Source organism: Rhinatrema bivittatum, chromosome 1 (assembly GCF_901001135.1).
Source record: "Rhinatrema bivittatum chromosome 1, aRhiBiv1.1, whole genome shotgun sequence".
Classification (NCBI taxonomy): domain Eukaryota; kingdom Metazoa; phylum Chordata; class Amphibia; order Gymnophiona; family Rhinatrematidae; genus Rhinatrema; species Rhinatrema bivittatum.
In genome coordinates, this window is record NC_042615.1 from 254,882,771 (window position 1) to 254,896,887 (window position 14,117).

Here is a 14,117-nt window from a genome sequence, read left to right on the forward strand (position 1 = left end):
ATAAAGGTAGCGGCGAGTATAATTTGAGTCGAGTCAATGATATGGAAAGGTGGCTCAGGGGTGTCATCAGGTAAAAAACGTCTAGAGAACGCATCCGCACGAAGATTCTTCTCTGAAGGTTGAAAATGTAGATTGAAATAAAATCGACTGAAGAAAAGTGCCCAACAGGCTTGTCGTGGGTTCAGACGATGAGCCTGTGATAGATATGCTAAGTTCTTGTGATCAGTGTAAAAGGTAATAGTATACTTGGCCCCCTCCAGAAGGTGCCGCAATTCCTCGAGTGTGGATTTAATTGTCAAGAGCTCCCGATCCCCTATGGCGTAGTTCTTTTCAGCTGGAGAGAATATTTTAGAAAAGTAGGCACAAATAAGTAATTTCCCCGACTCAGAGGATTGTAGAAGAATTGTGCCAACTCCTAAGGCTGAGGCATCGACCTCCAGGGTGAAGGGTTTAGTAGGATCAGGGCATTGCAACATGGATCTCTCACAAATTCCTTCTTTAGATGTTGGAAGGCATGGGTGGCCTCAGGAGTCCAATTACAAGTTTGGGCTCCTTTTTTGGTCAAAGCTATGAGCGGAGCCACCAAGGTAGAATATTCAGAAATAAATTGGCGATAATAGTTGGAGAAACCCAAAAAACATTGTAATGCCTTGAGACCCATTGGTTGGGGCCACTCTAAAATTGCCTTGAGTTTCTCTGGGTATATGCGCAGGCCATTCTGAGATACAATGTATCCCAAAAAGGGTAGTTCCTCTTGATGAAAAAGACATTTTCTCAGTTTAATGTATAATCTGTTGTCTCAGAGGCATTGAAGCACTTGCCTTACATGGATCTGATGTTGGTGCTCTGTTTTGGAAAAAATTAGGATATCATCTAGGTAGACAAGAACATGAGAGTAAAGGAGATCTCAAAAATGTCATTGATCATAGCTTGAAAAACCGCCAGGGCATTGCAAATTCCAAATGGCATTACCAGATATTCATAATGCCCATCGCAGGTGTTGAAGGCGATTTTCCACTCGTCTCCTTCCCGCATTCGAATTAAATTGTAGGCCCCATGGAGATCGAGTTTCGTGAAAATCTGTGCCCCTCTCAATCGATTGAAAAGTTCAGAAATAAGCGGAATGGGATACCGGTTCTTTTATGTAATGGTATTTAAACCTCTGTAGTCAATGCACAGTCAAAGAGATCCATCTTTTTTCTTGACAAAAAAATCCAGCCCCTGCAGGTGAAGAGGAGGGTCTGATGAATCCCCAGACCAAGTTCTCGTGGATGTATTGAGTCATAGCTTCAGACTCTGGTTCTGACAAGGCATAAACCCTTCCCCTGGGGGGATTCTTCCCAAAAAGTAATTTTATTCCACAGTCATAAGTGCGGTGTGGAGGTAAATTCTCTGCTTGTTGCTTGCTGAAAACATCTGTGAATTCAGCGTACTGATGGGGTAAGCCAGAAGGAATGATCGTTGAGCAGGAGATACTAGACATTGGTGGTTGAACCCGCAGCAAGCAATTCTGGTGACAGTAAGGACTCCAGTTGGCTAACTGCAAATATCCCCAATCCATCCGGAGTTGATGTAGTCTTAGCCAGGGTAACCCTAGGATCACCTGGTTGACGGAGGAGGGGAGCACATACATTTGAATGGTTTCTTGGTGGAGTACTCTTGTAGTCATTTTAGTGGGTTTGGTGATGAAATTTTATTCCCCAGTGGTTGTCCAGAAACACAGGACACCATAAGAGGAATTTTCAAATGTTCCATGGGAATGTGATGTCGACAAACTAGATCTTCTTATATGAAGTTGCCGGCCGCACTGGAGTCCAAAAAAGCCTGGAGATAAATAGTGCCTCCAAGGATGGAAAACGTTACTGGACTCAGGATTTGTGGAGAGGGGGTAGTATGACTCAGGGAGGCCTCTCCCACCGGTCCTAGGCCCAGGCGTTTCCCAACTTATTTGGCCATTTAATGATGAAATGGCCCATTCCAGCACAGTATAGACAGAGATTGCTTAGTCTTTTACGCTGCCGTTCTTCGGGTGAGATCCGACACCGGTCAATCTGCATCGGCTCCTGACTGTTGGGTTGACCCTCAGAAGCTTTGGGAGCAACGAGTGGCCACTGAAAGGTGGGTGCCAGACGAATAAGTCGCCTCAGAGCTGCCCGCTCCCGAGACCTCTCCTGGAAGCAAAGATCCAGCCGAACTGCCAGATGTATCAGTTCCTCTAGAGACTCTTGATGGTCTCTGATAACCCTTGATGGAATATTGCCATAAAGCTGTCCTCACCCCAGCGAAGTTCGGCCGCAAGGGTACAGAATTGAATAGCATATTCCCCCACAGAACGGGAGCCTTGCCGGATCTGAAGCAGATCTGAAGCTGCAGACAAACGCCTGGGTTCATCGAAGATCAGCTGAAAGTCTTTCAGGAATTGATCTAAATTATTCAACAGAGGGTCGTCTCATTCCCAGAGGGGGGATGCCCATGCTAAGGCTGGTCCTTCCAGTAGGGATAAGATAAAGGTGACTTTGGTCTTATCCGAGGGGAACAGTGAAGATTGGAACGAGAAGTGCATGCGACATTGATTTACGAACACCCGGCACTGCTGAGGATCTCCATTGAAGCGAGGAGGAGGTGGAAGCCGTAGAACGCTGGGTGGTGGTGAGAAGGAAGCCCGAGTCACTGGTGAAGCAACAGCCAAGGCGTCCTTTTGAGCGGCCAATCTCTCCAAAATCCCTGTCACTCGATCCAGCATTCCTTGCTGTTGCTAGATATGTGTAAGGCTATAAGATCTATGGGATCCATGGCCTTGGCTAACTGTTATAGATTTGATAGTGGATCACTGGGTAGAATAACAGTCTTACCTTAGGCCAGACCGGGGCGAGCCAGGAACCAAGAACAGACCGGGTCCAAGGGCAGGTAGCAGGCAAGAAAATCTAAAACACAGTCTAGGGTCAGGGCAGGTGGCAGAAAAGAGAAGGTCCAAATCCAATCCAAATCTAGAGGCAGGCAGCAAGTAGACAAGATCAAGTACAGTCCAGAGTTAGGGCAGGCGGCAGGCAAGAGAAGGTCCAAATCCAATCCAAATACAGAGGCAGGCAGTAAGTAGACAAGATCCAAGCACAATCCAGAGTCAAGTACACAAGGTTCAAGAGCAATCCAATGAGAGCACCAGCACAAGCAAGCCTGTAGCCGAGGCAGTGCTGTGCTGGAAATGGGGTTTTACATATATCAGGATTTCCTGCGTAAACGCAGGGACTTCCGAGAGGGGTGATGATGCGCCGCGGTGGGGAGGAATCAAAACACAGCTTGCACCGGGCCGCGCTAGAGCTGAAAGACGCTGCTGAGCAGTGGCATCGCGGGGAGCAGTCAGCGCCGCGGACCTTCGAGCAGTAACAAAAATAAATAGAAAACAAACTTTTACAGGGGTGATATCACCTTTTTTCTGCTGATTGTTCCTATCCCTATGTACTCCAGCATCTTTCTGACTTTTGCCATCACTTTATTTACCTGTTTTCCACTTTGAAATCATTAAATATGATCATCTCCAGATCTCACTCTTGTTTTGTAACTAGAAGAATGTCAATCTCTAGTCTGTTTTGCGCCTTTGGATTTATGCAACCCAAATGTATGACCCTGTATTTTTTAGCATTAAATCAGCTGCCAGATTTTAGACCTTTTGTCAAACTTTGCTAAAGTGGTCCAGATGTCTTTAAGTAAAGAACAGAAAGATTCCAAATTAGCCCTGTCAACTGAGAGCAGGTTTTTAACACAAGCAAAAAAAAACCATACTTTAAAATGTATGTATACAAATGGTAGAAGTCTAAAAAATAAGATGGGAGAGTTAGAGTGTACAGCACTGGATGAAGAAGTAGAGATAATTGGCATATCAGAAACCTGGTATAAGGAGGATAACCAGTGGGACACTGTGATACTAGGGTACAAATTATATTGAAATGATAGGATGGATCAAATTGGTGGAGGGGTGACACTATATGTGAAAGAGGGCATTGAGTCAAACAGGATAAAAGTTCTGCAGGAAACAAAATGCAATGTTGAATCTTTATGAATAGAAATTCCAGGTGAAAAGGGGAATAAAATAGCAGTAGGTGTGTATTACCGTCCACCTGGCTAGAATGAACAAACAGACAATGAAATGCTAAGAGAAATTAGAGCCGCTAAAAAAATCAGTAGCACAATAATGGGTGATTTCAATTACTCCAGTATTGACTGAGTGAATGTCACATCAAGACATTCTAAAGAGTTAAAATTCCTAGATGAAATAAATGGAGCAACCGGTACAAGAGCAACTGGTACAAGAGCAACTGGTACAAGAGCAACTGGTACAAGAACCAACAAAAGGAGAAACTATTTTAGACCTAGTCCCTAGTGGAACACAGGATTTGTGGTGAGAGATAACAGCATTAGATCCACTTGGCAATAGTGATCAGAACATGATCAAATTTGACTTAATAACTGGAGGGAGTGCACTAAAGAAATCTACTGCAACAGCATTTAATTTTCAAAAAAGTGACTATGATAAAATAAGGAAAATGGTTAGGAAAAAAATGAAAGGAGCAACTACAAAGGTTAAGAGTTTAGATCAAGTATGGACATTGTTTAAAAATACCATAATGGAAGTCCAGACCAGATGTATTCCACACATTAGAAAAGGTAGAAGGACGTCTAAATGACTACTGGCATGGTTAAAAGGTGAGGTGAAAGGGGCTATAATAGCTAAAAGAACATCTTTCAAGAAATGGAAAAGGGATCCAAATGAAGAAAACAGGAAACAGCATAAGCACTGGTAAGTTAGATGCAAAGCATTGATAAGAAAGGCAAAGAGAGAAACTGAAAAGAAGTTTGCCGTGGAAGCAAAAACTCATTAAAAAGTCTTTTTAAGGTATATTCAAGATTAAAAAAAAACAAACCTGTGAGGGAGTCAGTTGGACCATTAGATGCTCAAGGAGTAAAAGGGGGACTTAGGGATGACAAAGCCATAGCAGAGAGACTAAATGAATTCTTTGTTTCGGTACTCACTGAGGAAGATATAAGAGATATACCTATGCAAGAAATGATATTCAAAGGTGATAATTCAGAGGAAATGAAACAAATCTCAGTGAACCTCAAAAATGTACTAGGGCATATTGACAAACTAAAGAGTAGCAAATCACCTGGACCAGATGGTATACATCCCAAAGTGCTGAAAGAACTGAGAAATCAAATTGTGGACCTGCTATTGAAAATTTGTAACCTATCATTAACGTCATCTATGGTACTTGAAGACTGGAGGATTGACAATGTAACAACAATTTAAAAAAAAAAAAGGGATGAAAGGGTGATCTAGGAAATTACAGACCTGCAAAATTAATGTTGGTGCCAGGCAAAATGGTAGAAACTAACATAACAAACAAAATTGCTGAACATATAGATAGGCATAGCTTAAAGGGATGAAGCCAACATGGATTAAGCCAAGGAAAGTCTCGCCTCACCAGCTTGTTTCATTTTTTTTAAGGGTATAAATAAACATGTGGATAAAGGTGAGCTGGTTGATATAGTGTGTCTGGATTTCCAGACAGCATTTAACAAAGTCCCTCATAAGAGGCTTCTTTGGAAATTAAAATGCCATGGGATAGGAGGCAGTGTCTTATTGTGGATTGCCAACTGGTTAAAAAATAGAAAACAGAGAATAGGACTAAATGGTAGAGATGTGAATCGGAACCAGAATTGGTTCCAATTCCGGTTCCGATTCACATCATGGGGTTTTTTTTGTCCGGCCCGATCGGGTTTTTTTTTTTTTTTTTATCAGTTGCGCCCGAGCCGATAAACAAAAAACCCACCCCAACCCTTTACAACTAATCCCTTAGCTTCCCCCACCTGTCTGACCCCCCAAAATCTTTTTACAGGTACCTGGTGGTCCAGTGGGGGTCCCTGGAGCGATCTCCCGCTCCCGGGCCGTCGGCTGCCACTAATCAAAATGGCGCCAATGGCCCTTTGCCCTTACCATGTGTCACATGGTAAGGGCAAAGGGCATGTGACACATGGTAAGGGCCCTTTGCCCTTACCATGTGTCACATGGTAAGGGCAAAGGGCATGTGGGGGTCGGGTGGGTGGGGGAAGCTAAGGGATTTGTTTTAAAGGGTCGGGGTATGTTTAGGGGTTATTTTTGTGTGCCTTTTTCCCGCCCTCTCCCAAAACGATAAGAGAACCCCCACGAACAATTTTGTGGGGTTTTCCTATCGGTTTCGGGGAGCCCCCGATTTCTGATGATTTTAAAAATATCGTACGATATTTTCAATCATCAGAAGCCCGATTCACATCCTTACTAAATGGTAAATTTTTGCAATGGAGAAAGATGAATAGTGGCATGCCCCATGGATCTCTTCTGGGACCATTGATTTTTTATTTATTTATAAATGACCTGGAAATGGGAACAACAAGTGAGGTGATCAAATTTGCTGATGACACAAAATTATTCAAAGTTGCTAAATCACAAGAAGATTGTGAGAAATTCAAGAGGATCATGCAAAACTGAGAGACTGGGCATACAAATAGCAAATGAAATTTAATGTGGACAAGTACAAAGTGATGCAGTTAGGGAAGATAACCCAAATTATGGCTACACAATGCAAGGTTCCACATTAGGAGTCTCCATTCAGGAAAATGATCTAGGCATCATCTGTTGCAGTTCTGGCTGCGAGCGCCGCGACCAGACCCTTACCTCCGGGCTCCTGGACCTACTCCCGCTTCTGGAGGCCTGGTTTGCGCCCTGTTTGGCGGTGTCCCCGCGAGGGCTGCGCCACCGGGAAGCTTCCCATGGACGCCCTGCTTCTAGGCATGCACACGCGCCACTTGGACACTTTTCTAGGCCGTTTCCCACCAGTGGTGACTCCGCCCAGTTCCTGACATCAGACGCTGCGGCCTTGATAAGCCGGCCGTGGACACTCAGTCTTTTCCTTGCAACGGACTTACCTCCTGGTTCCCTGTTGCATTGTGCCATGGAGTGAGTTGCCTTGCTACTCGCCCCGTTCCTGCTTGCCTGCTACAGTACCTGCTTGGTTCCTGCTTGCCTGCTACAGTTCCTGCCTGGTTCCAGTACCCGAGCCTTGCTACAGTTCCTGCCTTGTTCCAGTACCCGAGCCTTGTTCCAGTACTCAAGTCTTGCTACAGTTCCTGCCTGGTTCTAGTACCCGAGCCCTGCTACAGTTCCTGCCTGGTTCCAGTACCCGCGTCTTGCTACAGTTCCTGCCTGGTTCCAGTACCCGAGCCCTGTTACAGTACTTATCTACTGTCCTAGTCTGGTTCCAGTTCTCAGTCCTGATCAACAACCCGCCTAAATCCCAGTGGCTGGGCCCCTACGGGCTCCTCCCGGGGGGGGGGGGGGGGGGGGTCTTCGGCTTCCAAGGGTGAAGCCGCCTAAGTCCAGCGGTTGGGCTCCTATGGGCTCCTCCCGGGGGAGTACCAGCTTCCAGGGTGAAGAGCACCTCTACGTCCAGCCTGAACATCTGCCTCCCGGCCTGCCACATACTAGAGACATTGACCACCTTTCCCAGTCTCCTGCAGGTTGGCCTAAGGGTCCACTAAACTGAGACTCCATATCATCATTGATAATACGTTGCAAACTTCTGCTCAGTGTGCAACAGCAGCCAAGAAAGCAAATAGAATGCTAGGGATTATTAGGAAAGGAATGGAGAATAAAACAGAGAATATCATGCATTAGCATCTGAAGTGCTCTATGGTGCGACCTCATCTTGAGAACTATGTGCAGTTCTGGTCATCACATCTCAAGAAAGATATAGCAGAATAGAAAAGGTACAGAGAAAGGCGACAAAATTATAAAGGGGATGGAACAATTCCACTATGAGGAAAGAATAAAGAGGTTAGGACTCTTCAGCTTGGAGAAGAGACGGCTGAGGGGGGATATGATAGAGATGTTTAAAATCATGAATGGAATAGCATGAGTAAACATTAAGCAGTTGCTTACTCATTAAAAAAGTACAAAGACTAGGGGACACACAATGAAATTACTAGGTAATACATTTAAAACTAATAAGAGAAAATATTTTTTTACTCAGCGCATAATTAAGCTCTGTAACTTCTTGCCAGAAGATGAAGTGAAAAATATTAGTGAGGCTCTGTTTAAAAACGGTTTGGATAAGTTCCTGGAGGAAAAATCCATAAAGCATTATTATCTGGCCACCAGATGTCACTGTTCCTGAATAGAACACATTTTAGAAGAAGCCATCCATCTCCTTAGTCCCTCCCACCTGGAGGGTCAGGATTGGATGCCTGAACGCTATTTAGCCCAGCCATTGTAGGGCCCTTTGGGATCAGTTTGAAGAAGCATTTGAAAACTAAGGATGTCTGATTTCTACACTCTGGTGAGACCTCTCAGCGTCACCCAAATGGAATTTCATTTAGAAGTGACACCTCATAGTGCACTCCCTGCCAGAAGGGCCTTCTCCTATTAATTTACAGAGAGATATATTTTTACCTCTGATACACTTTTGGGGTAATAGGGCTCTCACCAGGGGACCAAAGACCTATGAGCCTACTCTAAACCCTAAGTGGGCAAGCACCAGTGATGGATCCTGCTGTGAGAGACAGTGGGAGCAGAACATGTAGATAAACGAGGAAAGACTAAAGAGGTTAGGACTTTTCAGCTTGGAGAAGAGACGACTGAGGGGGGATATGATAGAGATGTTTAAAATCATGAGAGGTCTAGAACGGGTAGATGTGAATCATTATTTACTCTTTCGGATAGTAGAAAGACTAGGGGGCACTCCATGAAGTTAGCATGGGGCACATTTAAAACTAATCGGAGAAAGTTCTTTTTCACTCAAGGCACAATTAAACTCTGGAATTTGTTACCAGGGGATGTGGTCAGTGCAGTTAGTATAGCTGTGTTTAAAAAAGGATTGGATAAGTTCTTGGAGGAGAAGTCCATTAACTGCTATTAAGTTAACTTAGAGAATAGCCACTGCCATTAGCAACAGTAACATGGAAGAGACTTCGTTTTTGGGTACTTGCCAGGTTCTTATGACCTGGATTGGCCACTGTTGGAAACAGGATGCTGGGCTTGATGGACCCTTGGTCTGACCCAGTATGGCATTTTCTTATGTTCTTATGTATCCAGTTTAACGTTTGGAGTATTTTTTTGGACTTGAACAGAGTGGGGAAGCCTTTGGATCCCCCTCCCCACTGGAATGGCAATGCTGAGAACTAGCCTGATCCCATGTGAATTTTCCCCACTAGAAGTCTCCCCCCCAGAAACAACAAGTAAGGATGGAAGAACAAGTTCAGGAGACCCCAACCGGATCTCCACAACCATGGGATCAGGATGGGCTGGGTGTTCAAGGAGAAGATAATCTAAGGTAGGATTTTTGCTGTGAAGTTGGGGATCCCTCCACTAGGATTTCCGGATAGCCACTGGGTGAACTTTGCACATTAAATATCACTGTGGGAGCTCCACCCAGAAGTCTGAATAAAAGACACCTACATACAGAGGAAAATCATTCATGTACCATCAGTCAGATGTAACTTCAACATTATATACAAATGGTATGATTACCAATCAGAAAACCTTATTTAACACCCAGACCCTGGTCCTGTCTGATTTATCATAGCCTCTCACCTCATGAGATGCACCATAGTATACACACACTGGGAGCAGCACAATATAGTGTGGGCCACAAGTGAAGGCTTTCTCCCATAAAAAGAATCCTGCCCCAGGGATTAAGAGTCAAGTATGGGATGGAATTTGCTAGCCGGAGCAGCTTCTGAAGATAAACAAATATGTTTGCATACCCTTGGGGTTAAAAACCCACTAAGGATTACACTTGGAATAAGCAGCTTGGAATTTATCTACCCCTTAGGATTCTGCCAAGTACTTGTGACCTGGATTGGTCACTTTTGGAAACAGGATACTGGGTTTGATCAACTCTTGGTCTGACACAGTGTGGCAAATCTTTTGTTCTTATGTTCTTATGCTAGATCACTTCCTGAGTGTCTACTCTGTTGCAGATTTTGGTATCATCTGTAAAAAGGCAAATCTTTCCATCAGTCCTTCTGCAATATCACATATGAAAATGTTGAAAAGAACCGGTCCAAGAACCAATCCCTATGACACACCACTAGTAATGCCTTTCTCCTTGGAATGAACTCCATTTATCACTATCCTTTATTGCCTCCCACTCAACCAGTTTCTAACCCAGTCAGTAACTTTAAGGCCTATACTAACAGCATTTAGTTTATTTATAAGTCATCCTTGCAGAACCGTATCAAAGGCTTTACTGAAATCCAAATATACTATCTTTAATGCTTTCCCTGATCCAACTTGTTGCGCGTCCCGTCTGCGCTCGGCCCGCATCCAGGCCTGCTCACCTCACTAAGTCCTCCACAGGTCCCGGGCCGTCCTCCCCAGCTGCAGCAGCGAGTACAGCCAGGCCTCGGCGTCCCACGGACGCCGAACCTTCCACCTCCAGCCAGGCCTCTTGGTAGGGCTCGGCATCCACTATGGTGTTGACCCCGCCCCTAGGCGCGCACGCGGATCACCCAGCTCCTTAAAGGGCCAGGGGCGGATCCCAGCTCCGCAGCGCGCCCTGATTGAACGCTGTATAAGAGGACGTCCCTGCCTGCACTTCCTTGTCTTGGCAATCGGGTCGATCACGCCTATGATTTCTAGTTTGCCTGTGTATCCAGTATTTGTTCCAGTTTCGTTCCAGCCTTGTTCCAGACACGTTCCAGTCCTGTTCCAGCATCCTTCTGTTACTGTGTTCTCCTGTTCCTGCGTCTCCCCAGGTAGTATTTTTCGGACTGTCTTCTCGGTACTGACCTCTGCCTGTTATTGACTACATTGATCGCCGCCTGGATTTGACCTTCGCCTGTTTCCTCGACCACGTCTGACAGCTGCCTGGAACCGACCTCTGCCTGATCACCGACCACATCTGACTGCTGCCTGGAACCTGACCTCTGCTTTGCCTGACTACCCATGGACTGACCAGTGGAACCTGACCACTGCTTTGGCTGACCATCCACGGACTGACCACTGGTATTGACCCATGCTTTGGCTGACTATGCTACCTTGACTCTGGCCTTGATCCTTGCCATTCATTCTGAGACTCTTTTCTGGCCTTATCTGGCACCCCAGACTTCTAGCCTGAACATCGACCGCGCACCCTTGATTGTGGTGGGCACACCTCTGAACTTTCTCTCAAGGAGATCCTGCGAGGCCCACCTAAGACCAGGCAGTCCAGGTAACCAAGGGCTCAAACCGAGGGAATCCTGGGTTGCTAGTGGTGAAGCTTCAGCTAGCCTCTGTCTCCTCCTGTGCTCTGCCTCCTGGTGGCAGGCGCTCTCTGGGTCCGACCAGGGAGCCTACCAATCCTGCACTAGATCAAGGGTCCACCTCCCAGCGCAACACAACTCTCTGGTCACACAGTCAAAATAATTGACCAGATTTGTCTGACAAGGCCTACCTCTGGTAAAACCATGCTACCTCAGGTCTTGTAATCCATTGCTATTACTACTACTACTATTTATCACGGTTATAGTGCTGCTTGATAGTGCTCGATATATGTACAGAAACTGCACTATCCTATGTTTTAGCAGTGATTCCATTAATTTGCTCACCACAGAGGTCAGACTACTTGGACTGTAGTTCCCAGCCCCTTCCTTACTTCCACTTTTGTGAAGAGGAACCACATTCACATGTCTCCATTGAAAAGGTCAGCCTGCCAGAACTTCTCTCTCTGAAAACCTTTGCATGTGTCCCACCTGATCCCATCACTTAATCTGTTTTTAGTTTAGCTAGTCCCTCACAACACAGTGTTCTGTTTGGGTTTTATTTCACTTCCAATCCTATTTGTATCCATTTTCTGTGGTCCTAACTCCTGGCCTTTTCTCAGTGAACACTGAACAGAAATATTTAAGCAATTCAGCCTTTTCCTCATAAGTCTCCACATATTCCTCCCTTTCATCTCTAAATCTCACAAGGCCACTTTTGCACTTCCTCCTATTACTAACATATCTAAAAAAAAAAAGTCTTCTGCTCCCATTTTTTGGTATCTGCTATTTTTATTTCCATTTGCATCTTTGCTTTCCTGTTTTCTCAGCTTCTTTTAAGCATTTTCACATATTGTCGCCTGTCTTTCTCTTTCTTTGATATTTTATAGTTTGTGAATGCTAAGCTTTTTTTTCCTCACCTTTTCAGCTACTTTTTTAGAAAATCAGAGCAACCTCTTTTTTCTCTTATCTTTATTTACTTTTCTAACAAAATGATTAATTGACCTTAAAATATCTCATTTTAATTTTGCCCACTGCTCTTCTACATCCCCAAGATTTTCCCAGCCAGCTTAACTCCGTGAGGTACTCCATCATATTAATAAAGTTAGTTTTCCTGAAGTCTAGGAGCCTCACCTTTGAATGAACCATCAGCTCCTGTGCCCTAATACTGAATCAAACCATCCCCATATCATTGGATCCAAGATGATTATCCACTACACCAGAAACACTGTCTTCTCCTGGTAAGCACTAGGCCATTCCCTCCCATGTGGATTCCATTACTATTTGCCAGAGCATCGCTCTGCTGAGAAGTCATGATCTTCCTGCTTCTAGAAGACACAATAGCTGAGATGTTCCAATTTCATAGCAATTTTGTGAATATTCTCCATTAAATCTCAATTTCTTCTGCATATCACACCAGTCCAAATGGATGCTCCATTCCCACTTTCCAGATTAACCCACAGTGCCTACTCCTTACCTCATATCTATTCTAGAAGATACTTCACTCTTTCTTCAATAGGTGGATATTAATTTTGCTCAGCAGTTCTTGGAATGCCATCCCATGGTCTAGAAAGCTGAAATACCCTTATCAACACCAATTATACAGTCATTTATTCACTTCCAGAATGCAGGCTTCTTTGCCTCAGCCTTTATCCTTGACTGGGAGAACTGAGAAGAAAATCACCTACAGACCTATCTGCTTCACATTGTTTCTCACAGCCATGAAGTAACTTTTGATATGTTCCAAGGAATACTTAGCAGTATCAATCATGACAACATGAATGAGCAGCACTGGATAATATTTATCTTGTTGATTCTTAGCAATCTCTCTGTGATGTCTCAGTTCTTAGCACCTGGAAAACAGCACAGCATCTCAAAAACAGCATGTCTGGTCAGCAGACTCATGCCTCTATGCCCTTCAGAAAAGAGCCATCAATCACCACTAATTTTCACTTCCTAAATGCAGTGGTTGCTGGTCCTGCAGCTTTAGGGCTCACAAGCTTTGGTTCCTCCTCATTATGAGATGGTTTTTCCAGTTCCACATCCAGGGTTGCATACCAGTTCTTCAGCTTGAGTGAAGGTGGGGTCAAGATGAGGATTCTACTGGTTTTGGTAAGCTGTGTCCAGCTGTCATCATGTGGTACAGTTTCTCCTTCTCATCTGCTGGATTTTTCCATCTTAATCACCTTGAGAAGTATTTCATTGATGTAGTCTTCATTATCATGGATGCTTGTTAGTCTTTTCCCATCAATCTCAGTTCTGGTACCTGTTTCCTGAGTGAGTAGACCTGCAGGCATCTTTCACACTAAACCGGTCCCTCTCTGTGGATTAGGATATCTATCTGGACAGAGGCAGAAGTAGTAACTGTGGGTGCTGTTTTTTTGACATATTCCAGCCATCCTGCTGCTTTTCTCAGTAACTTGGAACCTGTAGAAAGAAATGAGAAAAGAGACTTACCAAAGTTACTCTTTATTTCAGCTGACCTACAAGTATAATCAGCTGACATTCTTTCTTTGAAAACTAGCACCTACATACTGATTCAATTTGTGTAAGCATGTTTCCTTGTTCATGTGTATAGTATGGCGTAATGTACCTTATTTTTTAAATTTATATAATGAATATTTGTACCTATTTGTTATATAGTCTATAAAGAATATTTTGCTTTGGATACAAAGGTCAGACAAACAACAATTAATGTACTATGATATTAATAATTAAGCTCCCCCTGAACTTTACTTAATTGTTCTGTTTCAGAAATGACTAATAATCTAAATTACTTCCTTATTTATTTATTTGAAATATTTATGACCTGCTTAGATATGTTTTTCTGCCAACCAATGTCAAAT

General features: G+C 44.1%; 1 protein-coding gene across 1 annotated transcript in view; it reads right to left on the bottom strand.

Annotated features, from left to right (window-relative positions):
• LOC115087092 (transmembrane protein 127-like) overlaps nt 1-14,117 on the bottom strand; it is a 161,545-nt gene that overhangs the window by 26,950 nt on the left and 120,478 nt on the right. Inside the window, exon 6 of the transcript XR_003855435.1 lies at nt 12,749-13,698. The gene's annotated coding sequence lies outside the window, so the exon portion shown is untranslated. The remainder of the gene's footprint in view (nt 1-12,748; nt 13,699-14,117) is intronic.